Raw genomic sequence first — 25,921 nt, forward strand, 5'->3', positions numbered from 1 at the left:
ATCAAAAGCACCAAAGCAGAAATAAAGGAAAAGCAAATGAAAAATCTTTCCCTATTTCTGTTCCCTTTATAGGAAAACAATGCACGTCAAGAAATAAAGAGAACATACAGTGATAATACACTTTGAAAACTAAATTTTAAGAACTCCCACAGCATGTGATCTGATGGCATAGTGTGAAGTTACAGTTATCATATCGCATCTGTAGGTAAGTGCATTGAGCTCATTTATTTTTGGAAAAGATGAAAAACAATTACGTCTATTGTTTTTAAAGTTGTTTTGGTAGTAACGAATCTAGTGGAAATAACAAGTTGCTAAATTTCCCCCAGGAGCAATCCATTCAGTTCTGATGCTGTTCCTTTCTATTACGTAAAGGAAATGTGGAATAGATGCAAAACCCATCCTGCTGCAACAAAGTAGTAGAAAAAATTATTAGATAAAGGGTAAATCTGGAAAAGTCTTGCCTTTAATTATTTCCAACATAATGCCTTTGTTATAATACCCCAAGTGACCAGGGGATAAAACTATGGAGTCTGATCCTGTGGTTACCTGGGGTTTTTCAGAACCAAAAGCAGTGGTAACTGTTTCTCTCCAGGCAGTATCAGGAATAAATCAATGGGAACACAGTGCTTCCGTCTGAGAAATGATTGATACAAAAAAGCATGCTCTTATCTAAAACTACTATTAGATATTAAGCACACACACATACACAATAGGTGTAGGACAGCCTGGACATGGGTGGCGGGTATAATAGGCAAGGGGAGGCGTTGCCTCACTTAGCAAGCTGTACCTGCTGCCCGACACCTGGGCCATGGTGCCCCCACCCATGGGTGCTGACTTCTGCTCCCGCCGGTGGGTGCTCTACTTCCCTCTGCTCCCAGCCCGCCCCGACTCCACACCTTCCATAAGGCCCTGCCCCTCCCCCATTCTAACCCCTTCCCCAAAGTCCCTGCCCCAACTCTGCCTCATCCCTGCCCCTATTTCCCCTCCCTGCCCTGGCTCTGCCTCCTCCCCTGAGTGTGCCATGTTCCTGCTCCTCCCGCTCCCCGCTGTTTGGCGGCAGCCTGGTGGGAAGCTCTGGGAGGTAGGTGGAGGAGCAGGGACACGGCGCACTTGGGCAGGGAGGCGGAGGAGGCGGTGGGGAGGGGGGAGGGGGGAGGGCAGCTTGGCTGCCACTAATTTTTCCCTGTGGGTGATCCAGCCCATCGGAGTCGGCGCCTATGCCCCTACCTGCCTCTTACCCTTCCTGCTCTGACCCTTCCTGGAGGCTCCTACGGCCTGCTGCTGCTGCCTGGTGTGAGTCTTCCTCCACTACACCCTCCTCCCCCTTCAGAGGAGCTACCGGCGCGTCCCTCCTCCTCACCTTCCATCCCTGCAGGGTGCGGGGTGTGTGTGAGTGGATGGGAGCAGCAGGCGAGGGAGTGGAGGGGATCCCTGAGTAACTTTACACAGACCAGACCTAGTAGCAGATCACTAAAACTGTTAAGGGCCATTAAAGTGGTAATGAAGTCATTTAACAGGCATTTGCCAACGCCCAGGAAGCCTTTGGTGACATTCAGCTGTAGGAAAATGTGTTCTTGGGGTTAAAAACAGTTTCCAAACAACCTGTCAGTTATTCTTTGTACCAAGGGCTCAAAGAGGAGTTGACATAGCCAGTGAATTTATTTCTTGATCTAGTCATTTTATTCAAACCCAGTTTAAGTAAGTGAATCTGGCAAGAAATTATGTGTAAGAAACATCATTAAACTACTGCCCTAATGCAGGCTGTCAATGACAAACACTTTTCAAAAGGAGAGATTAGGCTTCAGTTTGGTGTAGGTAGCCTGACTTTTCATCTCTCTTTATACAGTATACACCGAACTCCCTGCCATGCAGAGGAGAATCCATCTGGCAATTGATCTATAGCTCTTCAGTTCCTGCAGGGGAATTTTATTGGTGCTTTAAAGGTGAACAGGGGGTAGGGTCTCGGGGGGGGAGCAGAAGGGTGAGGAGGTGAGCGGCGAGCCAGCTGCATGGCAGGTGGTGGGGTTTCATGGCGGGAGCGGGAGTCTGGCAGGGGGATGAGGAGGTGAGCAGCAGGTGGGCAAGGGAGGAGGTGGGCAAGGGAGGAGGTGAGCAGAGGGGGGGCCTGATGTGGGGATGAAGAGGTGAGCAGTGAGTCAGTGGGCAGAGGTGGGGTCTGGGGCAAAGCAGGGGTGGAGTGTGGGCGGGGCTGTGGTGGAAGAGGCAGGACAAGGAGCTAGCCTCCCCCAGAGGAAGTTTCACCCATGATCCCAGATATAGTTACCCACAGTCTGAGATGGTTTCGAGTGATCACATGCCGGGCTTCCAGGGGTCCTCCTTCTGTCCCAGCTGATGGGAGTTTAGATGTCAGCTCCTTGCCTGAAGAAAAGCTCCCTCGGATTTCTCTGAGATACTTACTTTTACCTAATCTTTTATAGCAAACTAACAAAACACATAACCTAAAGTGACTCGTAGTGGGTCAGTATAATAACCTCTACTGGGTCACCAATTCTCCTAATTTCAACAAACTACTCATTATCTCAAAACATTCCTAGTATTTCTAGCCATAACAACAATATGTTGGGATACCTAAAATCAAGGTTGCTGTTCAGTCTCTCTTCCATAACTCTGTATCCCATCCTCCCATTCTGATGAACAAACTGCAAGTATGCAGCTGTCTGACCTTGTCTCACAAAGACCTAAGATTAGTCCTAGCTATGTGATGTTAAGTTTTCAGCTGGCAGTGGCTGAACATACAAAACGTCTGACTGCAGTACTGTCCATTGCATCATTTACCAGCATACTAGGGGAAGTCAGCCATGAAAACCCTTGGTCTCTATGTGCTTGACGCCAGGTCAGAAATAGCAGTCTGCAGCAGTGAGCATTAATTAGAAAGGCAAATTAGTCTTATAATTTGATTTCTACATTTGCAATTGTGTGTTTTGCTAAAGGAAATTCTTTATTCCTGTTTGCTGTTACTTTGCTTTCACTGAGAAAAAAAGGAGGGGGGATTCTCTCCAGAGATTGATAAGCTTAGACCCTGTATTGTTCTATCTTGAATTACAGAGACAAGTTACTTTCTTTTTATTCTTTAATAAATTCTTTTCTATTAAGGACTTGTTTGGTCTTTCCTTGGGTGGATTCTCAGGGAAAGAGAAGGGGGAGGTATCCCTCTGTAGTTAGATCCCGGTGTCTCTCCTAGGAAAAGGGAGGGGGGAGGAAGCAGGGGGAATGGTTTGTTTCTCCTGGGTGTAAGAACTCCATGGATTTGGGGCTCTTGGAATCCCCTAGGATTTTGGGGAAGGACTGTGTCTCAATCCACATTTCCTGATTGAGTGGTGGCAGCTTACTAGATCTAAACTAGGATTTTAGTTTAGAGGGAAACCAAGTCAGGTCCCCACATTGGAGCCCAACAGCTCCAAGTGGGGGTGAGACCCCCCCACTTGTAAATAGTCTTTTTAAAAGTCCCAATAAAACAAATGGGGCCCAGAGACTAACCTTTAGCCTCTCCTCCCATCTATTAGCTGCTTTAATGTTTGCCACTTTTATTCATGGTGAATAAACATCATTGCCCTTTGTTATTGCATCTCATAGCCTAGCTTCCTTGCCAGGGTTTTGTCTCTTATGTTTTTTTGGGGGGCGGGTGGAAGGGAGAGAATCTTACTCACTTAAACTGTAGCTTGAAATGTCTATCGCTCAATCTGTCCCTATGGGTGGATGGAGTATGGATACAGAGCCCTTAGAGAGACCCAGTTCACCAATGTCCTAGGGCTACCTTGCAGCAGCTAACCTGGTGCAGAATGGCTACAGGGCAGGCGGAACTCCCCGCTCCAAGGAATACTCTTGGTGAAAAGGCTTCTACACTGGATCCACCAACTCTGCAGTATGTTGGTAGCAGGCACAGGCGTAGGGGGTGTTTGGAGATGGGGGCAGAAAGGAGGCCACTCGGCTGCTGGAGAGGCAATTCTGCACCATTGTAATAGCCTGAATAGGAGAAAGAAGCTGCTTCCCTCTGTCCCTAAATCTGCTTCATCACAGGGATGGATCAACCCCGCTGTGCCTGTAAGTGGCTGTATTATGTTGCCCATACTGCTCCTAGATACACATTCTTTATGTGCCTTTGTGGTGGATACCTGTGGTGTCGATCTGTAAGATTTTTGATTTAGTCATGGAGGTCCGTGACTGCCAAAGACCTTCTTGACTTCAGTCAGCGCCGGCTGGGAGCTGCAGGGATCCTGGTCAGTGGAGCAGCGGGGCTAAGGCAGGCTGCCTGCCTGTCCTGGTTCTGTGCTGTGCCCCGGAAGCGGCCAGCAGGTCCATCTCCTGAGCCGGGGAGGCAGGCGGCTCTATGGTGTGTGCTGCTCTCGCCCGCAGGCACTGCGGCCCCAGCTCCCATTGGCCAGGAACTGGCCAGTGGGAGTGCGGAGCTGGTGCTCAGGCAGCGAGCAGAGCCCTGTGCCCCCCACCCGCCTAGGGGCCGGACCTGCTGGCTGCCTCTGGGGCAGAATGAGGAGGCGAGCAGCAGATGGGCAAGTGGCAAGTTGGCGAGGGAGGAGGTGAGCGGAGTGGGGGATGAAGAGGTGAGCAGCAAGTCAGCAGTGGGCAGAGGTGGAGCCCGGGGCAGAGGGTCTCTTCCAACCCTAATATTCTATGATTCTATTCTATGATTCTACGTGTACTGTGCCTAAGGAAAATTCTGCACCGGGCTTCAGGTTGACTGGCCCCCTTCTCCCCACAGACACAGGAGGAGGTTATGGTGTGAAAAATGGAGAAGTTATTTGCAGACCACTGGTTTCCTGTCCCAACATCCAGAAGATCACAAACACAAGGGAAGGGAGGCTGTGGCTGTGCGGGAGCGGGCAGCCTGGGGGAAATAGGCAGGCAAATCCTGCTTAGTGTTTAGGGTGAAAACTATGTGAAATATGACCATTTGGGATAAGTTTTTGGGATGGGTGAACTAAAACCAAAGTTTGCATCAACCCCCCCCCCCCGTGAACTGAAGTCACAGTTTTGTGCATCCTTATCTGAAAGGCATGACACAAAGTAAAGTAACTATTATGTACTTCATAAGTAGCTAGAAACCCCTATTATGTCTCACTCACGTGCCTTTTCCCCCAAGGACGTGTGCTCTATGTTTGGCTCATTGCTGAGAGAGATGGTCAACCGTTAATCTAATGTTTTTCTTTCCAGTAGCTGGCTCACTGCCTAGCTTCAGTGTCTTTATAATCACATTGTTCTGCTAACCGTATTGTGTGGGAAGCAGAGGTCAGTGCACATTTGCACGCCTCTGACAGAACAGCCTGGGATGGTAGAAAAACACTTCTTGAAGAAAAAAATTAAAAAGAGTCTTGGCATCAGGATGCTCTGCATAGACTTCCTCTTCTTCACGTGTGGCAAGTGATTGCCTGGGAAGTCCCAGCCAGAGCTGTAACTAGGCATTTGTGTGCCTGGGACGAGCAAGCATATTTGTGTCCCCTACCAGAGGCCATATGGCCTCCTCCATTTTTGGGTTGCATCCCCCCAGCCCAGACAGGTTAGGTGGCCCGCTGAGGTGAGTCAGGGGGTGGAGGGGACGCCCCCACCCTGAGCCCCACCATGTGGGGCTGGCTCCATAGGCAGAGTTTGACTTGAGTTTGTATTTGGGGGCCATAGGGCTTAATAAAAATGTTTATAGATAGAGAATATGGGTGTTAGACACACCAGTGTGTATACATGAGATGGTTGCACATTCACGCAATCAGAACAGAACAGAGCTAATGTGGTTTGATGTATTGGACACACAAACACTCCCTGACACTTTTTCCTAGTCTTTATACATGGCACCAGAATAGCACTTCACATCTCCAAGGTGTTTTACAAATACCTAATTAATTCTCAGAACCTCTCTGGAAGTAGGCAAATTTCCCTATTCCTAATTTACAGATGGGGAAACTGAGGCACACAGGGTAACTGGCCTTCCAAAGGCCACAGAGACATCAGTGTCTGAGGCAGGATTAAAACTAAGGAATGGATGGCTCCGAACACCAGGCCTGGCCCTTCTCCCTTCACCATCCCCTCCTAAGCACCTACGCTGCATATGGAGTTGTGTGCATGTTCTGAACACATTTGATAACAGCTCTTTGATCATTACTCCTTAAGAGGGGGGAAAGGGTCAATTCATTTCCGATTCAACTCCATCTGTGCCACTGGAGAAGGCTCCTCCTTCACTGCCCAGGCCAAGGGGTTTGCATTTGCAATTCCTGCATTACTTCCTCTGGCTACATTACAGTCACTAGCCTTTTACTCATCATTACATATAAGTCACCAAAAGAGCCCTGCATGAGCCATTATTTAGTGCTCCCCATTCCTTCCCTCCTCAATACAAATATATGCCTCTACTCCCTAGTTTATGGTTTCAGAGTAGCAGCCGTGTTAGTCTGTATCTGTAAAAGAACAGGAGTACTTGTGGCACCTCAGAGACTAACAAATGTATTTGAGCATTTATTTGCCCTTATCCATCATCTAACCCCGCGCAGCAGTTAGTGCGGAAAGTACCAGATAGCATGTCATGCTCACACTGGAGCTTCACTGGAGGGAAAGCAAAAACCAAAGGAAAGGACAGAGAAATGAAAATCAGTGGCTGAAAGTTCTCGAGACATTCACCTTCTCAAAGCAGCTGCAACAAGTGGTATTTCATTATTCTCCATGCCGGGGCAGAGGCTTTATATAGCAGTTCAGCTACATACAGAACTCCATTTAAAACTCATCAATAAGCACATTGATGATGCCTTCTTTTGGCTCTCCCTTCTGTTAGACTGCACATGAAATACACGGTAACTCTTACTGCAATTTAGCTCTTCTCTGGTAGCAGCTGAAATGAAGCTCTTTTCCCTGGGTGGGAACTTTACACCTCTCCTGACTAGGCAGAGTATGATGGTCTAATGACCAAACAACTTTTGCCGGAGTCTCTTTCTCTGCACATTGACTATTTCATGGAGCGATCTGACTTTCGGATGAACGGGCTGTAAGCACTTTGCTAGTGGTACCACGTTGACACTGTGCCAGCTCCTAATAGAAGAGGCTGGAATTCATGTCATCCCTTGCCTGCCATCGCTACAGCCAGATATAGGCGCCATTGAGGGTGGCTGCAACAATGCTGCACACTTTTACATGTCACTAATTGTCATAAACAGACAGTTAAGGGTTAATTCCTCTTTTACCTGTAAAGGGTTAAGAAGTTCACATAGCCTAGCTGACACCTGACCAGAGGAACCAATGGGGAGACAAGATGTTTTCATAGAGGGAGGAGGGAAATCAGTCTTTTGTCTGTTCAAAAAAGTTTGTGCCAGAGTGAAGGATCCAGGAATCAGCCATCTAACATTTCTTAAAAGTAATAAGTGTTTAGAGAAGGAATGTATTAGATTATGTTTATTTTCTTTTGTAAAAAGAACAGGAGTATTTGTGGCACCTTAAAGACTAACAAAGTGCCACAAATACTCCTGTTCTTTTTGCGGATACAGACTAACACGGCTGCTACTCTGAAACCTGTCATTTTCTTTTGTGACTTCCTTTTGCATAAGAGGGAGAATCAAATTGGGTTTCTTTGTGTAACTTTAAGGTTTTTGCCCAGAGGGACATCCTCTGTGTTTTGAATCTGTTGTCTGTGAGAGTAGCTTGCATGCTAATCTCACAGAGCTATTCCATTCACCCTTTTTCTCTAATTAAAAATCTTCTTTTAAGAACCTGATTGATTTTTCCTTGTTTTAAGATCCAAGGGGTTTTTTTTTTGATCTGGGCTCACCGGGAATTGGTGGGAGATGAATCAGTCTCAATCCTGCCAGGAAAAGGGGGATAAAGACTGGGGAAATATTTGGGGGGAAGACAGAGTTTCCAAATGACCCTCCCATAAACATTTGTTTAAATCATTCGGTGGTGGCAGCTACTAGATCTAAGCTGTAAATAAGCTTAGGGGTTATCTCATGCAGGTCCCCACATCTGTACCCTAAAGTTCAGAGTGGGGGTGACACCTTGACATGAATATATTTTCACACATGACTTGTGCACAGCTGCAGTTCCTCAAGGGAAATCTGCTTGTCATTATTAGCTAAGGCAGGCTAGTGTCTAAAAGCTCTAAGGCCTCATCTACACTACAGAGTTTTGTCAATGCAGGTTACGCTGATGTACAACCACTGCTGTAATTAAACCTCTGTTGCATGTCCACACTACACTCTTTGTGTCGGTGGAACGCATCCACAATAGCAGCTCTTGCATCGACACAGAGAGTAGGGCACTGTGCGTAGCAACTGTTTGCAGGGTGCTTTGGGGAGGGTTTGCAATGCCTCATGGAGGCAGGTACAGCATCACATGATGCAGGTTTCTCAGTCCCATCATTCTATGGGCATCCTAATAGATGTAATGTGTGTTGCTGTAGTGTGCTGAGCCTGGCGTTGTTGGTTTGCACCTTGCTATGAACCTTGTCATGCTTGCTGGATGTGTGCCTGAAAAGTAACACTTTGTTAGTCTTTAAGGTGCCACAAGTACTCCTGTTCTTTTTGCGGATACAGACTAACACGGCTGCTACTCTGAAACTTTTTAAAGCAGCACTCAGTAATATGACCAAGCTGACATTGCTGAACACTAACAAAAGAAGCCCACAGAAGTGTGTGTGTGAGGTTGGGGGAGAGTGAGTTCAGACACCAGCTGGAAGCAACCAATCCTGCGGCAACAGCTTTTGCCAACACTGTTCCTGTCTCTCTGTTCCCACACCCCAGCTCCGCAGAGACTGGGACACTGGTGGGGGGAGGGGAACACCCCAACATCAGCCCCCAGCTCTGCACAGCACAGCACATGTATGCTCTTTCCCCCCTTCTCCACAACGGCCTGTCCTGCCTGCCTGCCTGCTGCTGTGGTCCAAGTGCCGGGGAGAGCAGGATTCCACGTTAATGATTTGATTCTGTTTCCCTCTGAGTTCTACCACAGGCCCCTTTCCCCACTGACCAAATAGAGCCACCTCCTCCCCTGTAGTCCAGGAGTGTATTTCCTGCCGTGTTTAGGTTGGACATTAGGAAAAACTTCCTAACTGTCAGGGTGGTTAAGCACTGGAATAAATTGCCTAGGGAGGTTGTGGAATCTCCATCATTAGGGATTTTTAAGAGCAGGTTAGACAAACACCTGTCAGGTATGGTTTAGATAATACTTAGTCCTGCCATGAGTGCAGGGGAGTGGACTAGACGACCTCCTGAGGTCCCTTCTGTCCCTGCTGTCTTGATATTGCAGGGCATCCCATGCCTCTCATCTTTATAAAGCCTTTCTGGGAGTGTATCATTCTTAGAGACAGACCCTGGGCCTCACTCTGCTGAAGACTCCACTCCTGTGACTCCACTGCTCTGAGACTGGGTCTCTGGCTTCAGCACCTCTGGTTCTCAGTAGGGCTCCTTCAGTGGGTCCAGATGAGTTTGGACTCCAGTTCAAGACTTCCCCTCTTCGGAGCTCTGCAACTGAGAGCTGTTTGCAGTGACACAGGACAGCCTCTTCAAAACAAGATTTTCTTTATCAGTCCACAGGACAACAGTATTCAGGAACACTGGGTTAAAATGGTAAAGAAAAGCCTAAATGCACAACTCTCCCGTAATCTGTCAGCAACCTCATGCATGATTAGGAGGGTCCCTCTTTGCACTGCCTGGAAGACAGATTCCTGCCTGCAGCCAGCCTCCCTGGACCTGCCCAACAGTTACTAGATGGCATTACTGTCTACTGTTCTGTGAGCAAGTCTTTTAACGGGTCAGTTCTTTCTCTGTAGTTGCATTCATGCTTTTTTTCACTTGTACCCTCCCACGTTCCCTGCTCCTTGAGTTTAGGCAGGGCAGGAGCTGGGTTTAGACAGGTATTCACCCACCATATTCCAAAAAGTTCTCTTGCCTAGCAGGCATTAAAAGTTAATGGTCCAGTCATGGGTCTCCATGGTATCTGTAAGGTAGGTGTAGTCAGATGTTAACAGTTCTTGACTGTTCATCCACACCAACCCAGACATGCCAAAGTGACACACACTCCGTGAGAAATCTCTGGAAAGAAGTCTGCTTCTTGAGACCAAGCAGATAGCACTAAAAAAGTGAATGTGTAAACTGAATGAGACACAATTTTCATAATCAAGAAATTTCCCACATTCTTCACAATGGCAAAATATCCCATTTGAAAACTTTCTTTAGCAAGAACCACAGACATGCTGCAGAGTGTCCGGATGGGGTTTTCTGAATGTAGAAAAAGAGAGAATATGAGCTCTGGAACACAGGACAGGGGAAACCAGGCTGAGAAACAAGCAAGTAGAGTGGGGAATGCTGGGCTTGGGAAGGGAGAGAGAGATTTTTAATGTTCAGAGACGGGTTTACAACACAGTACGGACCAGGATCCAGATCTGAATTATGAACATCCCAAAGTTTGGATCTGGGGTTTTGGTTTGGCCCAGTATAAAACACAACTTTGGTCCTTAGCTAGGTTTAGAGTTCAAACACCCTGAAAGTTCAGCAGTGTCTAGCCTATTTTAATTTATTTTCCCCTGTACATGATGAGAACTCATTCATTCCATCCTAAAAACTTTTTCAAACTTCAATTTAATTCATGTACAATGGAATCTATATATACAGTGAGCTTGGCAGCAGATAAGCTTGTTGTTATATGCAGCAGAATGAAACCCCCTCATATTTAACAGCATTGCAATGAGCATAGTGGAACTGTAGGTTGAATGACACTGTATAAAGTGCTGCTTTTGTGGGAGAAAATGGTTTATTGGGTGGGAAGTCTCACTGCATTTCACTAAAAAGTGAGTATTTCTAAATCACTGAACGAAACATCTAGCCAAGTATTTTTAGCCAAACTTCATACACCGACCCTCCCTCTAGCTCTGGGAAGCAGGTCCATTGCTGAGCCAAAGGGCTGAGATGGTTGTGAGATATTCAATTTATAGGAAAACTGGCACAATAATGTGTGGGAAATTCTCACTCTTTTCTTCAGATGAATGATGTAAATGGAAGCTTTGTCCAACATGCCTCTACAAGCTCCTTTTGTTACTATATATATATTTCAGCGTACAGCATCTTAGACATGCAGGAGCAGCTTTGGTGCCTGACTCACTCTGACTTTGCATTAAGCTATGATGGTGTAAAACTAGGCCTTGCCACTCTGAAAATGAACTGGCAACTCACAATTGAAAAAAATAAATAGCACCATTTGGAAAGTTTTTCAGCTTTAAAAGATTGCCTTAGCTCTTGTGAAATCCTAGCTTGGCTTCTTCCACACTTAGAAACCAAAGAAACCCCTTTCCCTTATGGTACTTATCACAGATCTCTGCAAACAATCCCAGACCAGCTGGAGGCTTGTTTATCAGCCAACATCACTATTTGTCTAGAAGAAGGAAAATAAAAGATCCATGTCCAAACATGGGAAAGGAAATAAATTAACAAATCATTTTTGATCCTAATAAAAGGACATCAGAATTTTCTGATGAAAATAATTCCTGAACACTTTTTACCAAGGAGGATAGTTTCTTGGGGGGGCCAGGAAATACACAGTACAGCTGCCCACAGCATCCCACCACATTGCGTTAACTCAAGAGATGGCTACGGGGCTGATGCAGCTGCAAATGGCAGTATAATTTACCTTCCTATCAAGATGCCACATAATTCTCTGCTTGTGCAGCATATATCTACAAGGAGGCCATTTAACTCAGCTTGTCCACTTGCCACTTCTCCGTCCTTCCCCAGGCCTGTGCTATTTGTTGTCTTGTTCCCCCAGAAAAAGGAGTTTGGTATGTTTCCAATGCTGTCCTTACTAGGACAGAATGGGACGTAGCAAGAAACAGACCCTTCAGGGCAGTAACAAGGAGGAGAGCAGCCCGTGCAATGGACCATCTCACAGATAGGAAGGATAAAGAAGTCTCCTGGAGGGAGACTGGAGGGAGATCTCTAAAGACCCTGCATTGTCCATCTTCAGGGTTTGAATGTAGATCCTTCCACACTGAAAGCATGAGTTTGGAAATATGGCATATATTTTTAATGGCAACAATAATTAACCATTGGAACAATTTACCAAGAGTGGTGGTGGATGTTGCATCACTGACTGTTTTAAAATCAAGATGGGATGTTTTTCTAGAAGATCTGCTCTAGGAATTATTTTGGGGAAGTTCTATGCCCTGTGTTATACAGGAGGTCAAATTAGATGATCACAATTGTCCCTTCTGGCCTTTGAACCTATGAATCTACCCCTAAGCTCAGGGATTCATAGATTCACAGATTTTAAGGCTGTTAAGGTACCATTAGATCATCTAGTCAGATCTTCTTGCATAATAGAAGCCATAGAACCGTACCTAGTAATTCCTGCATCTACTCCAAGAACTGATAGTCGAATTAAAGAATGTTTCTTTGTATTGTGTGTCCCATCTCACAGAAGTGTTTAGCTGTGATGGCAATTAGTGATGGGCCAGCTACATTGATTTCTGATCCTTCCTGGCCAGGCAAGGAATACAGTAAGAAAAGCCTTTGTCACCATATTGCTGGTGCTGAAACATCTTCTGTACAAGTTTTGTTGGCTTAGCTGAGCCCTTGTTTCTGGGAGTGCTCTCCCCAGATGGCAGGAGAAGGGGGTTATAATATAAACTGGCAGCAAACAGAGGCTTTTTATTACCCATCCATTTCTAGTAAATAGATCCCTGGGACCAAATCTTCAGCTTGTAAATGTCACAGCTCAACTGAACTTGATGGAACTATGCCCATTTACACCAGAGGATGATCTGGCCCCTGGTGGTAATTGTATCTGTTGATCCAAAGCCCACTGAAGTCAGTGAGAGTCTTTCCATCTTTCCACTTCAATGGCATTTGGATCAGGCCCTAAGTGGACATTCTGAAGGCTTCACAGTTTTGTTTTTTTCATAGGGTAAGGGCTAGGGTGACCAGACAGCAAGTGTGAAAAATCAGGACAGGGGGTGGAGGGTAATAGGAGCCTATATAAGAAAAAGACCCCAAAATCGGGACTGTCCCTATAAAATCAGGACATCTGGTCACCGTAAGGGCTGACAGCTAGTGATGAACTAACAGGCCACCAGCTTAGTCATTATCATGAGACAGTTTACCATTAGCCATTACCATTAATGGAGGAAAGTGAGCTGGGATGAGGTGGAGTATTATCACTTCTCAGTGTGCCTGTTTTCCAAGCTCAAATCATTCCCTGGAGGGGAGTCTCTTCCCTTTGCCTTTATACAATGTAATTTCCCACTCCCAGCATGATATGCTCTCCTCGAGAAAGACCAAGAAAGTGTTTGCTGATGGGAAATCACATTGAATAAAGGCAAAAGGGATGGAATTCCCTCCAGAGGGACAGACTGGGGTAAGCAGGAAGGTCACAAAGATGCAGAGAGATGAGAACATCACTCTTCCTCCTTATCACACTCTTCACTCTGCCAGTGCAGAAAAAGTGCCCTAGAAAGACATCTATGGCCCACTGCTCCCTCTGTTACCCAGGTGCAAGTCCCATTAAAGTCAAAGGGAGCTGGGCTACTAGCCGTGACACTTTCTCTCCTCCTGGGACTAGCTGTGACCTCAGATGTACCTCTCAGAAGGAACCCATGACTGCAAGTTGACAGCCCCACCATCTGAAGTTAACCAGGGACCACATTCTGTCCTCTATTGCAGCCATGTGACACCATTGAGATTAATTGGTGTGCATAGGCATGAAAGCTGCACATTGTGCAGAGTAGGCAGTATTGGAGGGTTCATACACCTGACTAATCAGATTGAGGGTATTTTAAAGAAAAACATCCCTGAAGAACACAGTTGAGGAGTCAGAATATTGAGAGGAAATAAAATTTACACAGCACCGAAAGCAAGCCAAACTTGTCACTATGGGGAAATTACTTGGCACGTAAGGAAAATCATTCTCAGCATATATTTATCTTAAACCCTCAAAACCTGTGTTAGCACAACAGTAAGGGTATGCGATGCAGGGACTCAATCTGAGCCCAAAACATTCCACTCAGGTTTGGGATCTGGCAACTTTGCAGCTAAATCTTGCACCTCAACGTTTTGTAATTTGCCCAGTCCCTTATCAGCCTGATATTTAAAATGTCCCCCTCTTAGCAGGTAACTTTGCACTCCCTGTCTTTATTTACCTGTTGTCTCTCATCATATGCTTAGATTGTATGCTTCTATTTAGGCCTGGTCTACATTTAAAAGTCAGGTTGATTTAGCCACATCAGTCCCATGTGTGAAAAAACCCACACTCCGAATCCTGACTGACATAACTATGCCGACCTAGCCCCCAATGTAGACACAGCTGTGTCGATGGTTAACACAAGCATTTTTCTAGTTGACCATCATGAGGGAAAAACCTCTTCCATCAGCATGGGCTGCATCCACACAACAGGGTTATGCCAGCATAGCTATGGTGATGTAGCTATGGTGTCTGCAGGGGCGGCTCTAGACATTTCACTGCCCCAAACACGGGGCGCTCACCGAAGCCGTGGGACCAGCGGACCCTCCGCAGGGACACCTGCGAGAGGTCCACCGGAGCCCTGCCTGCCGCCCTCCCGGCGACTGGCAGAGCGCCCCCCGTGGCGTGCCGCCCCAAGCACGCACTTGGCGTGCTGGGGCCTGGAGCTGCCCCTGGGTGTCTGCCTAGTGTAGACATACCATTAAACTATAAGCTCTTTGCCATTGGTTTGTGTTTGTATAGCATCTAATGCAATAGGATCTGAGGCCTGGTCTACACTAGGCGTTTAAATCGGTTTTAGGAGCATAAAACCGATTTAACGCCAAAACCGTCCACACTAGGAGGCACCTTATATCGATTTTAATGGCTCTTTAAACCGGTTTCTGTACTCCTCCCTAACGAGAGGAGTAACGCTAGTATCGGTATTAACATATCGGAGTAGGGTTAGTGTGGACGCTGATCGACGGTATTGGCCTCCGGGAGCTATCCCACAGTGCACCAGTGACCGCTCTGGACCGCAATCTGAACTCGGATGCAGTGGTCAGGTAAACAGGAAAAGCCCCGCGAACTTTTGAATATTTCCTGTTTTCCCAGCGTGGAGCTCCGATCAGCACGGGTGGCGATGCAGTCCGAAATCAAAATAAAAAAAAGAGCTCCCGCATGGACCATGCGGATGTGATCGCTGTAAGGGCAGGCAAATCCGTTCTATCCGTTCTATCAGTGCTCCGTTACAGAAGATGAAATTCAGAATCCTTTTTTAAAAATCTCCAGACAGACGCCATAGCAGGGACTCAGCGCACTGCAGCGTGACAAGCGTAACGGAAAGCCAAAGAATCAAATGGATGCGCATGGACTGGAGGACTGAAGCTATCCCACAGTTCCTGCAGCCTCCTAAAATTATTTGCATTCTTGGCTGAGCTCCAAATGCTTCTAGGGTCAAACACAGTGCCCGCGGGTCAGGGCATAGCTTGGCAATCTACTCACCCACCCCCCCACCCACCCCCAGAAGCGAAAGGTAAAACAATCCTCTGACTCTTTTACATGTCACCCTATCTTTACTGAATGCTGCAGATAGACGCGATAGTGCAGCACTCAACACCAACATCCTTGCTCCCCCCCCGCCATGGGCGGCTGATGGTACAAAAGGATGGAAATCCATCTTCATCATCAGCATAAGCTGATCGTGCAAAAAGATGGAAATCCATTCTCATCATCAGCCTCAGCTGATGGTACAAAAGGACTGGTAACCGTCCTCGTCATCAGCCTATTGGCCCTAATTTTTTCTGGTGGATGGATGGTGCAATATGGCTGGTAACCATCCTCATCATAGCAACAGGGGGCTGAGCTCCATCAGCCCCCACCCTTCATGTGTAAAGAAAAGATTCAGTTGCCCCTGGACTAGCAGTGGGATGCTGGGCTTCTCTCCTACACACTGCTTAATGTCCTGTCTGGACTATCATAGCAGCTGGAGGCTGCCTTCCACTCATTTCTCACTAACAAGTCAGTGTGTCTTATTCCTGCATTCTTTATTAATTCATCACACAAGTGGGGGGACAATGCTACGGTAGCCAAGAAAGGCTGGGGGAAGAACGGAATCAACAGGTGGGGTTGTTACAGGAGCACCCCCTGTGAATAGCATACAGATAATAATTTCTGCCGGCTCTGACACAGAGCAGGTGGTTCTCTAACACACTTGCCTATATTAGGCAGCACTGATTCTATTTTTAGATACCAAAAAGGAGGGATTGACTCAGGGAGTCATTCCCAATTTTTGCTTTTGCGCCCCTGGCTGATTGGCCAGGGGCACTTATGACAGCAGCCAATGGTACAGGCTAGTAACCACTTTTGGCTTTTGTGCCCCTGGCTGATTGACCAGGGGCACTAGCAGCAAATGGTACAAAAGGACTGGTAGCCATGATCATCCTCAGTTCCAATTTATGGAAGGGTTTGGATGGTGCAATATGGCTAGTAACCATCTCTGCTGTCATGCAAAAGCAAAAGCATGCTTCTGTGTAGCGCTGCTGAATCGCCTCTGTGAGCGGCATCTAGTACACATACGGTGAGAGTCACAAACGGCAAAAAAAGCTCCATGATTGCCATGCTATGGCATCTGCCAGGGCAATCCAGGGGAAAAAGGCGCGAAATGCTTGTCTGTCGTTGCTTTCCCAGCGGAAGGAGTGACTGACGACATTTACCCAGAACCACCCGCGACAATGATTTTTGCCCCATCAGGCACTGGGATCTCAACCCGGAAGTTCCAAGGGGCGGGGGAGGCTGCGGGAACTATGGGATAGCTAGGGAATAGCTACCCACAGTGCAACGCTCCAGAAATCGACGCTAGCCTCGGACCATGGACGCACACCACCGATTTAATGTGTTTAGTGTGGCCGCGCGCACTCGATTTTATAAAATCTGTTTTACAAAACCGGTTTATGCAAATTCGGAATAGTCCCGTAGTGTAGACGTACCCTGAGTCTATGACTAGGACTTCTAGGAGCTACTGCAATACACATAAATAATAAGGATACTACGTGATGTGATGACATTTCACTGCTTGCCAGCATATGTGCTGTAACATCCAGAAACAATGGAGCTGCACATACAGCTGAATAATGCTCCCTTAAACTCCCTTCCTTTGTCTTTGTCCCTAGAATGTGGATGGGATGTACACACACATGGGTGGGATATAGATGTGTGACGCTGAGTTCTGGGAGCCATGAAGTCTTGAGATCTAAATCTGGTTCTTCCACTAATTTGTTGTGTGACAATGGACAAGCCATTTAATCTCTCTGGACCAAGATCATAAGTGGGTGTAACTCCTATTTACTGCTGCGGGAGTTGCACATGTTAAACCTGGGCTGAATTTGGTTCTCAGGTTCCATCTGTGGGGAGCAGTCAGACTGTTTAAACTACCTTCTCACACAGGGCTTGTTCTATTTGTAAAAGTGCTTAAAGGTGGAGCTATCTTTTCAGTCATGCTGAGGCTCAGTCTACCCTTTTTAAAGTGCTCTTTGCATGCACAGTTGCATAGCAGTTGCAGTCAGGTTGTTTGACACACAGGTTCCTTTTTGTGCCTGCAATTCAACTTCGGGAACAAATATTGCAATAGGGAGGCCGATCAGCCCTTTTGAAAATCTAGCTCTGTGGATCTGTCTAGGGAGAGATTTTCAAAGACACACAGAGCAGTCAAGGTGTTATTTTCAAAAGCACTGACTGAAGTATAGGGCTGGTCAAACTTCTTTTTTATTGAAAACCGATTTTTTTTGTTTTCCTTGAATTGTCAATTTATTCTTCTTCTTATTTTATTTTTGATTATTTTATTTTGAGGGAAATAACCTTCCCCCCCCTTTTTTTTTAGTTTTCAGCAGCTTTTTGGACTATTTTTTTTTCTTTTTTGACTTTTGGTTGCTGAAAATTGAAAATTTGTAGAGTATTTGTGTTTTTGACAAAATTCAAAATTTTGCCACAGAAAATGTGTACCAAAATGAATTTAAAAAACAAACTTTTGTTTTCTGACCAATTCAGCATAGGAACACAAGACCCATTGACTTAGAATTGTGCCCCCAAGTCACTTAGATGCTTTTGAAAATCTCTCCATTCAATCCCTCTGTCATTTGTGCCTTTGAAGATTTACCCCTTACAATCTATCTCATAATTTTATTTTAAGACTAGATCAGTGGAAATTGACACAAACTCTTCACAGGCACTATACTGAAACCTTACAAAACTCCTGTTGTTTTTTGCCTGAGGAAGAGCTTCAGATATACAGTGCTGAAAGTTTCCTAAAGTTATGGCTCACATTACTGGTGAGCTCCTCCAATCAAGGACCCTCATTGGTCATGTCTGGATTGTGGAGTGTTCAGGTAGCGCTGACTAAACTCAAATCCTGTTTTAGCATGCATTGGGCTCCTTGTAAAACCCATGGAAATTTTTCTGGGGCCTGCCTCCTCTTCTTCAAAAGTTTTGGCCAGGAATTTAGCCACATCTATTCCTGGATCTTTCTCTTCCTTTCAAGTCTGTATAGTTCAAAACTTGACAATACTGAAGACAAGCAGGGGCGGCTCTAGCCATTTCGCCGCCCCAAGCACGGCGTCTGCCGGTCGCGGGTCCCGCGGCTCTGGTGGACCTCCCGCAGGCATGCCTGCGGATGCTCCACCGAAGCTGCGGCGCCAGCGGACCCTCCGCAGGCATGTCTGCGGGAGGTCCACCGGAGCTGCCTGCCACCCTCCCGGAGACCGGCAGAGCACCCCCCGCGGTGTGCCGCCCCAAGCACGCGCTTGGCGTGCTGGGGCTTGGAGCCGTCCCTGAAGACAAGTAAACCTGCAACAATTCTCAGTTATGAAGGAACTCCCATTTAAACATCTTTCTCTCTTTCATCTGCAAATTTCCAAAGAGAGCAGACAACAACAACAATAAAAAAAAATCATATTATTGATATGACTTGCTATCCCAAGACTTTCAAGATGGCATGCTGCAATATGAGACTTTTGGAATTATGGCGTGTAAACCGAAATTTTTCTAACACACGCATTTTAGCCTTAAAATATATCATTGTTTAAAATAATACATATCCAACAATGTAGTAAAAATAATTCAAAGTTGGGGATCCTAGTGACAAACTATTTGAATTTCCCTGTCCTGGTGTTCTGCTGTTGTATAACTATTGTTATAATGCTGAGACATCTCTAAAAGTCACTGCATGCTGCACCAGGAGTGACTTAAAATTTCTAGCATATATTGTGACATTATTACCCGCTCTTTCGCCATATCTTCCTAGAAATAACTCCACCTCTAAGCTTCTTTTATTATCATCAGCTTACAAGTTACGTTTTTTGACATTTTAAAGCTTTTCCTTTACTATAATGTAAAGCAAGATGTAATTTTTAACAAGAAAAAGCTTGATAATATTTAAAAGTAAATTTGAACTCTCAGCTTTGCTGTACATTGCACATACTTTAGATTTTCATATTTGCCATCTGTTATTTATTAAGCACAGATAATAAAGCTCAGCAATGCAAGATACACATAAAAAGACAACCCCTGCCCACAAAGCTAACAATCCAAATTACAGGCAGAGAAGACAAGAACCTGTAAGGGACACAAAAGAGAGAGTTCACTCAGTATGTTTTCTCTACAGTTTGTTAGGCAATCTCTCACTGAAGACAAACTAGGAAGTCTGTGGTCTGAATTGTTTTGCACTTTTGTGAGACACAGTAAGTGACTGTCGCTTACAATGATCTGCCCTCTGACATGCAGTCTAGTCACTTGGCAACTGAAATTCCACTGGGTCAGTGACACCTTAACTGCTGTCAAGGGGTGACATTTTGGGCCACAAATCCCATTAATCATCAAGACTACTTTTGAAAGATAGAGTCTAACATTAAAACAAAATTTGAAGCAATAATCATAATTAATAATAATCCTCCTTTGTAGCATAATCTCCTTTGTAACTTAAACAGAAACAGAGAAAAAAAATCAAGGAATTTGTCTGAGGAAGAAAAGAAAAATTGTGGTGAATTTGAATAATTGAGGGCTTTTCATATTCACTTAAAGAGAAGCAGAAACACATACCTTCACGCCAAATACACCTCAAAGGAGGTAAATGTTGGTAAAGAGAGAGATTTCTCAGTGGACAGGCAGGCTCTGGCTGTTGTATGAATGATTCCAACTTCAGGTTTTTTGCTCAGCTATAGACAGAATAAGCTCATCCCACTATTCATGACATCAGACTCCTGGATTTTTTTTCTCCCTCCGGTAATCTCCTCCAAGAACAAAGTTTGGCAGCTGTTTTCAATATGAGGTCACTGGTATTTGACTAAAACTGGTGAATAATACAAATCAAGCTAAAATCTCAGCCTGATATGGAAGTGCCAGGAAAATCCCTCTCCCTTCCTGCCTCCATGACTTTAGGCTTGATCCTGTGTGGTGCAGAGTGCTTTCTTAATCCTGTTGGCTTCACTGGGAATTGAAGGTGCTCAGATCTAGAGCTAGTCAGGAATTTTTCTGGCAAAATATTTTTTTCACTGGAAAATGCAGAGTCATCAAACTTGAAATTTTTCAACAAAATTTTCTACTAATTTTTTTTGAAAATTCCAGTTTTCTGCTTAAAAATGCCTTTTGGTTTTGAAATTTAAGCTAATTATATTTTAAAAAATCAAAACTGAAAATGAAATGTTCTGATTGACCCAAATCAAATTTTTTTCATTTTGCAAAATTTTTGAGATTTTGACTTTTCATTCTGATTTGAGACAGAAACTTTTCTCGAAATCTCAGAAATGTTCCTGGGAAAGGCAAATCATTTCCCACTCAGCTGAAGTGATTGACTTGCAGCGTTGGGACCTCTATGAAATTCCTTAAATCAGAACAGATTAAATACCCCCTGTGCCACTGCAAACGCTTTCTTTCAGAGGGATAAATCTATAATTTGTGTTTTCACAGACTTCACAAGACTCAGAGAGATTTACTTTCCCTCAGGAGAACTGCTGATGACTTCCCCTTGTTGAAATATGTTTGCTGTTACGTTTGTCCCTTTCATGAAAGGTGAAATTCTTCACAGAGAACTTGTATGAGCTCTGTGCATCACTTAAGTGGGATTTAAATGTTCCACACAGCCTTGTGCTAACCTGATGCACTGGGGTGGATTACACCCAGAGAACAGAGCCTGGGTTTTACTGCCTAGAATGATGACTTTTGGTCTGAATTAGAGAAAACATCAAACCAAGAAAGAACTAATATATGACTTGCATCCGACGAAGTGGGTATTAACCCACGAAAGCTCATGCTGCAAAACGTCTGTTAGTCTATAAGGTGCCACAGGATTCTTTGCAACTAATATAATGTCTCCATGAAAGAGAGACATAGTTGCTCACCTTGTAATATTGTATATCTGAACTGAAATAAAAAATGTCATTGACCACTGCAGAGAGGGAAGTGGGCACCTCTTCATTTGAAGCTTCAGCATGCAGAAAACAGAATGGCATTGCCTTTCAATTACACACACCAAATTCTTCCTCCATAATTTAAAAAAAACCAAGCAAACATTTTTGTTACTAGCTTAGTCTTATGAGAGGTCTGTCTTTATGTTGTGATCAAAAGTAGCTGCCGGAAAGGGCATTTTAGCACCTGCTCTTTTCCCCAGTTCTTTATCTACATCCTTCAACTCACTCTCTAGAGTAATGTTATCATTTAAAACTTCTTCAGGCCAATAAGAAGGACAATCATCTCCTTTCTGGTCTACTGTCAGCAGCTTGTTTCAGTACCTTTCCCTTTTTGAAACCCTTGTAATAGCTTGCTCAGTATATTTCTGTATTGTTTTAACTTCTACCAGGTAAGTCATTTGTCCTCATTCCTTCATGACACCACTGTTTCACCCAGTTCCAGCCCTCCTTTCCCTGTGCCAATACTCTCTGATCTAAGCATATAATCCCAGAACTCATAACTTGTGGACTTTTTACTCTGTGTTTTTTATTTAGTCCTTTTGTTAAATCTTTGCTCAATAAAATCTAGTTTGTTAGGGACATTTTAGAACAAACTCTTCGGGGGGTTTCTCTGTGGTAGAAGTTGGGGGAGTCTGTATGGTAACAGAAAATGTACAATACAAATGTTGCAAACTTCATTATTTAATGTCCTTTTAAGTATCTGTGCAAGGGTTCTTCTAGCCCATTTGTTGCTGAATGAAAAGCGGCAGACTTAGTGTGCTGTACTCCATTAATCCTGAGGAATGTTTGAAATTTCTCAGAAACCAGTTGAGGGCTGTTATCTGACATGATCCAGAAAACCCTTACACAGTGTACAGATTCCCACATACTTTGACGTTTCATTATGTATGGTGCTCTACTTCTGGCCACCTGCCATAAGCACCACAACTAAGTACATTCATTTATTCTTCTCTGCAAATTCAGTACTTTGGCCAGGGCAGAGTGGCCCATGTCAGCGAATGACCTGAAGCAGTTTCAGTATCTTCTCTACAGTAAGACGCTGACCTTTCTATGTCCTCATCTGAGTATAGCCACCAAAAAGAACTTCTGGGTGAATTTTCTTTATCAGTCGACTTTGTGATATTCACATATCAACCAGTATCCTCACTTGTAAACTGTTTGGTATTATTCCTCTGTAAACAATCATCCTGTATGGATAACTACATTTTTCTAGCAAAGTAGGGATAAAGTCTCTGTCTCCTTTCTGATTTGCTCATTTAGAAAAGGATGTGTTGAATTACTTTTAATTAAAACATTTCTTGTTTAGTATCCATAATTATAGAATTCTCTGGATGTAATAGGAAAATCATCCAGGCAAGGGAATCTGCGCACAGTGATTTCACATCTGGCTGTGGCTCCACTCTTTTCAGCATTAGCATGTTTTACTGAAGTAGACGCATTTAAAAAAATATTACCTCAGTCAGTGAGATATTACTGGTTTGAACAGTGCATTCCGTACCCCGTAACAGGAATGCTGCTGGAACTGGTATTAGCTTACTTTCAGAAAAAGATAAACTTTTTTTTTTTAATTGGGCCCTCTGTCCTTGATGTTATACTGATACACAGTCAGAAACAGAGCCCTTCTCTCTGTCCTGGCCGCTGTTAGAAGTGCGATATACTTGGTGCCTTTGGACCTAGTGGGCTAGATTCTGGCCTCTTTGGTGTAGAGGGCACAAAGAGATGTGGCCAAAAGTGTGTCATACTACAGTGATCCCAGGCTGGTGTAACCCATCGCCTTCCGGGCAGTGACATGCCAGAATAATTAGGATGTTCTAAATTACCCTGGGGGTTGAACTGACCCCGATTGCCCCAAGAACTGGTAGACTGCTGTGATGTCACAAAGCCATTATTAGTCTTGCTTCCGGCCTTGCACTGAGCACAGCTTGGCCAGATCCAAGGATCAGTATGTTTACTAAAGACTTGAAGGGGATATTTTCCTGACAAGCACTCATGAAATGTAATTATCCCCATAATAGTGCCAAGCCCTTCTTTTTTAAGGAGAGTCTTTCCTCAGCTTTTTATATGTTCTGGAAGCAAATGTTATGCTTATCTTTCCCCCTTTACATATTTGTGGAATGATATTGCCTAAGCCCATGAGAGAGACAGTGCATGCTAAGAGTATAGGAAGCTCTGAAATATAATGCCCCAGTACACAGGAGCTTTTCAGTTTTGCCTTTGCTTCCTTTTCAGTTTTATCTCTTGAGCTACACTCATTTCACATTTTCTTCTTAACCTTGCAAACTGTTGACTGATTGAAGCTGATACATTTGGAATGAATCTTTCATAACCATTCAGCACTGCTATAAAAGATCCAAATGCTAAAATATTTTGGGGTACAGCCACATTCTCCAGAACTCATTATTTTTCAGGGGATGTTTCTGCATCTCTGCTGTGCCCCGAATAACGTCCATGCAGGAATAAAACACTTTTTTCTTTTTCTATCTGTAAAATCGTATTTTTACAGTCTTCTCTGAAACTCTGAGGAGTCTTACACTTTCTTCGGTATCTTTCCCAATGATGAATGTGGCTTCCAAATGACAGATGGCCCCATTTAACCCCTGCAGTACCTAATGCATGATTCTCTGAACACTTCAATGAAAAATATCCTCTTCCACAACCTGCTGATATGATTGAGACTAATGAAGCTTTATAAATGTCACCCCTCTTGCCAAGTTAGCACAGAATTCTTCGGCTTTTGGAATCAGATTTCGATTTACCTCCAACCAGGAGTTTACTGGGACTTTATAATCCTCACAAATTCTGAAACGCCCATCAGTTTCTGGAACAGGTACAACTGGTGCCATCCATTCCCTGAACTTGCCAGGTGAAATTACGTCCTGCTTGTGCAATTCTTTTACCTACCCATCTACTGGCCTCTTAGGTTCTATTAATATTTTTAATTTTGGCATCACAGACCCAGGCTTCACAGGTTATTAATTGTGGTCACACAACAGCAGGATTCACAGTCCATTTGTTGCGCACTCAGAGCTATTAGAGTGCTACTACTACATAATATGTGCCATGGAGAATATTCCTAGAGGCATTGGAGAGCTAAGCCAATGGTATCAGACATCAGTGCCCCCAAATGCCAATGGCGAGGGGGCTAGTCATGTCATCTACTCCTAAGAATGAAAGGAATGCAAGCCTGAAAGCACTTGTGATCTAACGAGTGAGTGTCCGCACATTCCGATTCATATCTTCTCCACTAGTGACCATACGCCAAAAAAGCCTGACTCCTATCCTTCTACAAGGGACTGCTTCTCCCCACACCAGATGTGACTGTGGGCATTCCTTGGGAGGAAAATGGGGCCCCAAGAGCCTCTCATCACAGATATGTACTGAATATGAGGCTCCCTCTGTCTCCTTTCCATTTCCAGTGTGTTGGAGAAGGGTTATACACCTTGTTCTTTATTGACAATGAAGGAGTAATATTTTGAGTATAAACAGGATTTGCTGTAAGCACCACTGAGCATTTCCTATGTAAGTGAGAGTGGGACACTGGCAGACCAGGTGCCAGCTCATGTCAGGGCCCCTGGTCCTCAACTGAACACTGACAAATACAGAGCTGGAGCCAGTCTGGTTCACCTGTGTGTTCAGACTTCATGAACTGCTTGTAAGTTGCTGCATGCATTAATCTCACTTGTAATATCTGTATTCCATGTTATAATGTAATAGTTAAGTGTTTGCTCTGTAACTGTAAATCACCAGACAGGAGAGAAGCGTTAACAATACTAGTTTCCAACTGGAGATGTTATCCTCTGCCTAACAAAGGAGGCCCATCAACACCAGATGAAGCATTGTGCATGTCAGAGAACAAAAGAGTTTGTTGATTGCTTCCTTCCCCACCACATGAAGAGGAGATGTGCAAGTGAATTGCTCCCAAGGGCTGTATTTGAAGCTTGATGCAGAAGGGGGTAAGGAATAAAAAAACCTAACAAGGAGGAACAGTATCTTTTTTGCTGCTTGGACTCTATGGGGCAAGGATTACTAAGCATACACAAAAGATGCTCGGTGCTTGGCCTGGGTTAGCCCGAAAAGACATATAGAGCTTGCTTATCATAGAAACTTCTGCTATGTTTTGAAATTTAAGATTGAAACTCATTTGTGTGTATATGTTTATCTGCTTTAACCTTGTAAATAGCTCTTTTATTTCCTTTTCCTAGTTAATAAATCTATAGATAGTTCATTATATGACTGGCTACAAGCATTGTCTTTGATGTGAGATCTAAGGTGCAGATGACTGGCCCTTTGGGACTGGGAGTAACCTGAATGTTGCTGTGATCTTTGGTGTAAGGGACCGTCTATCACAAACGTAAGCTTACCTGAGTGGCAAAATAGATAGAAATACCCAAGGGGACTGTGGCGTTCCCCTGGTGTTATCTGGACCAGTGATCTGCTGGGTCACTCCAGTCCTCCAGTCTGGGAGCCAGCCTTACCCTGCGCTGCTGTGAGAACCCCCACTCCTGGGCTGTTCATGCACAGCCTCTGGC

At 44.7% G+C, this 25,921-nt stretch overlaps 1 protein-coding gene across 3 annotated transcripts in view; it reads right to left on the reverse strand.

The window, feature by feature from the left end:
* BDKRB2 (bradykinin receptor B2) overlaps positions 1–20,114 on the reverse strand; it is a 42,052-nt gene extending 21,938 nt beyond the window's left edge. For all 3 annotated transcript variants that reach the window (XM_045012239.1, XM_045012240.1, XM_045012237.1), the window contains exon 1: positions 20,026–20,114. The gene's annotated coding sequence lies outside the window, so the exon portion shown is untranslated. The remainder of the gene's footprint in view (positions 1–20,025) is intronic.
* Between the last annotated feature and the right edge of the window lie 5,807 nt (positions 20,115–25,921).

The sequence above is a fragment of the Mauremys mutica genome, chromosome 4 (genome assembly GCF_020497125.1).
Source record: "Mauremys mutica isolate MM-2020 ecotype Southern chromosome 4, ASM2049712v1, whole genome shotgun sequence".
NCBI classification, from domain to species: Eukaryota; Metazoa; Chordata; order Testudines; family Geoemydidae; genus Mauremys; species Mauremys mutica.